Here is a 3682-nt window from a genome sequence, read left to right on the forward strand (position 1 = left end):
TGTCGTCCCCTTCTCCTTGTGCCATCAATCTTTCTCAACATCAGGGTATTTTCCAGGAAGTCTTCTCTTCTCATGAGGTGGCCAAAGTATTGGAGCCTCAGCTTCAGGATCTGTCCTTCCAGTGAGCACTCTGATCTCCTTAAGAATGGATAGGTTTGATCTTCTTGCAGTCCATGGGACTCTCAAGAGTCTCCTCCAGCACCATAATTCAAAAGCATCAATTCTTCGGTGATCAGCCTTCTTCATGGTCCAGCTCTCACTTCCATACATCAGTATTGGGAAAACCATAGCTTTAACTATATGGACCTTTGTCGGCAAGGTGATGTCTCTTAAAGAGAGAGCCAATGTGGTGTATTGGTTAGTGTGTTGCACTATGACCTGGGAGACCAGGGTTCAACACCCCCCCCCCCCACACACACACAGTCATGAAGCTCATTGGGTGACTTTGGGCCAGTCACCATCTCTCAGCCTCACGAGGTTGTTGTGAGGATAAAAATAGGGAAGAAGAGAACCATGTACACAACACTGAGATCACTGGAGGAAAAAGTCATATATAAATGTAATAAATAAACAATAATAAATAATAACAACTGTTCCCACGGCTTCCCCTTGGCTAGAAGAAACAAAAACACAGGCCCAGATGCAAATGTGGAGTCATCTCTGAAAACATTATCCTAATTCATACGCCTTTCATGCTATCAGCTGCCCTTCACTCTCATTTGCTTTTGCTTGGGAGCAGGTGGGCCTATGTTTTTGTTTTTTGCTGGCTGCTGTATTGCTGAATAAATCAGCCTTGCCAGACAAGATTCTGCAAATATGCGCAATGGTGCACTTTTCAATCAAGCAACCAAGCATCGTGAGTTCCACCCACCCAAAGATGCGATGGCAGCCCAACCCAAATCTCCCTTCATTCTGGTTGGCTTCCATCACTGCTCTTCTCCCTTCATCCAAGGTGTCCATGCATACATATGCATTTTCTCAGCCCAGTGTTTGTTTGGATCAAAAGCACGGAAGGAAAAGCAAAGTGATTGTCAACACAGCAGGTGCTCCGTATCTGAGAGAAATGAGTGATGATCTAGAATACCAATGGACTTTGTGGGTGGAGGATGACGATGATTGAGGACAAGTTCTTTGAGAACTGGCACTCCGTCTTGAAAGAAAGAGATTCTCTTGCTCTCTACACAAGGAAGTAGTAGGTTGAGTGAGTGGCTTGTATGTTGAGGTTACCTCATTGGTTACCTATGTTTGGACTAGTTTATTTATTTATTTGTTTGTTTGTTTTAAAAGCACTTCCAGACCACTTAATATTCTAAAACGTGTTCATCAGCACAAAACATTAAAATGGCAAAACAATACAATAATGACAGACATTGAAAAACAAACAAACATCTGTACAAAGATACCAAGGCTGCAAAGATCAGGGAAGTAACCCACAAACACACAAGAGCACTGGCAGAACACCAGAAAGATTTGTTACAAACATTATTGTGGGTGAGCAGGTTAGATTGATTATGTTTAACAATTAGAAGATCTGCAAAACCAACCTAATTAAGCCAGAGCAAATATGTCTGGGCAGGTGAGTTGTAAAAATAAATAAATGGGGGGATTCTAACCCCCATCACCTGGAACTTCTTACAGTGGCATACTGTGGCCACACAGGGCTGTTTCAAGAGAATCTTCCCTCTCTGCTGTGTTTCCCTTGAGTGTATGAACCTGACAGGCACACTGTGCCCCTGCTGGCCAGTGTCCACCCCAGTGCGATGACCAGGCATAAAGGGCACCCCCGGGACCTCCAAGGCATAGCCCCATGGAAGGTGACTAAAGAGTGCCCTAAACTCAATAAATGCCTCAGGTATTGATGTAAGCATTTTTGAAGTACACTCACCTGCCTGGGTGAAATTCCAATTGGACCAAATTAAAGAACACTGCACCAGTCATACAGATAACACCCAACAGTATGTTGTAGGTGAAAAATAGGCCAGTTTGGGCATGCCCCCATATTCCTACTCAGTCCTCCCCCCAAAAAACAGGGTGACTAGTGAAGTCCATGCTGCAAAGGATTTGGAGGGTGCATGGAAGGAGGCAGGAAGGCTCCAGGACCCCGTCAGAAGCTCACACCTCCTTCCAAAGCCCAGAGCCTTGCTTACCAGGCTTTGAGACAGCGCCCCCTTGACCCAGTGCCCAGTGCACATTCACTGCTCACATATCCCTAAACCCACCCCTGCCTGCTGAAAACTGTCATTTTGGTGAGTTCTAGGGGGAGGTGATTTCTCTGTTCTGGTTCTACATCACTGAAATGCCATCCCTAGGGAGATACATGTGGCCCCTCTATTTTTTTTGGGGGGGGGCAAGATGCTTAATGATATTCTTATTCCAGTCTGGTAAAAATCAGCAGCAGGATAGGCAATTGGGAGCCACAGGCAAGACGCATGATGGCTACATGTGTCCAGACTGTGGGCCATTCACTTGTGATTTTCAGCTACAATCTGGAAGTGGTTCTCCAGCTACCTCATTTTTTAAGCTATAGATGCCAGGGATTGAACTTGGAACTTTCCCCATGCAAATCATGTGCTCTACTATAGAGCTACAGTCCTTTACCAAATGCCAACCAACTGTGATGCAGAATCATAGAATTCTAGAGTTGGAAGGTACCCTGACGATCATCTGGTCCTTCAACCCCATGCAATGTAGTACTATTCAGCTGTCCCATACGGGGATCGAACCTGCAACCTTGGTGTTATCAGCACCATGCTCTAACCAACTGAGCTATCCAGGCTCTGTCATAGAAGCTTCTCCTCCTCAGTAGGCAGTGAGTTTGCAGGTGGGGGGGGGGAGGGAAGCGGATGGTACTGTACCCAGATTAGGGGAAAAGAGAAATCCCATTTCTAGTCACGCTAGGTGGGGAGATATCATGCCCCACTCCAAATGGGGTCCCTTTCTCTGTTCTTGTTTTAATATTGTCAAACTGCAGTTGAAAACCAACCAGATGCTATCTGCATAAGTGACAAAGCTTGGTGGCCGTTTGAAGAAAATTTGAATTCAGGCCCCTGATGGCCATTTGCAATCTCTAATCTCTGCACGATAAGGGGACAGCGAGGAAAGGGGGAGAAAAAAACCCATAGCCACACAGATAAGAAAACTTATTCCATTTGGTTATTGACTCGATAAAGCGGGCCCAAGTCCTGTAATCCATTTACAACAAGCCTCCATCGCATGGCAGCATAAATATTTTAGAAGCAAGACATTTATGCCGACTGCCAAGGTGAGAATAATTGAGTCTCAGCAACCTTCCTGCCCGTCCCTCGGCCCTAGAGGTGCAAAAGCTGCTGGGAGTTTTTGCTATGAGAGACATGCAGACATTTGGTGCATTAAATGAGATAGGAGATAATGACGGGAACAGCTAAGGCTTAGCAAAAGACAGCAGGAGCTGGTGGGGGGATTCTAGAAGTCAGCTGGGAATAAAGTACACTGTGTCCTGTTCCGATGGAGCTTAGTGTTTCCTGGAGGAAGTGGTAACAATGATCAGAGTCTCTTCCAGCAAGGTGAATCAGGACCATGGACAGCTCCCAGTCCATCCTGCTGGATCCTTGGAAGATGTTGTTTCAGCGGACCAGTCACCTGTAGGCTGTCAGAACCTTCCCTAGCCATGGGAGTGCTCCCTGAGAAAGCTGTCTGCAATCCT

General features: G+C 45.9%; 1 non-coding gene across 1 annotated transcript; it reads right to left on the reverse strand.

Annotated features, from left to right (window-relative positions):
• Positions 1-2702: 2702 nt before the first annotated feature.
• On the reverse strand, positions 2703-2776 carry TRNAI-GAU. Its single transcript has one exon. It is a non-coding gene; the product is annotated as a tRNA-Ile (tRNA).
• Between the last annotated feature and the right edge of the window lie 906 nt (positions 2777-3682).

Source organism: Lacerta agilis, chromosome 8, assembly GCF_009819535.1.
Source record: "Lacerta agilis isolate rLacAgi1 chromosome 8, rLacAgi1.pri, whole genome shotgun sequence".
Classification (NCBI taxonomy): Eukaryota; Metazoa; Chordata; class Lepidosauria; order Squamata; family Lacertidae; genus Lacerta; species Lacerta agilis.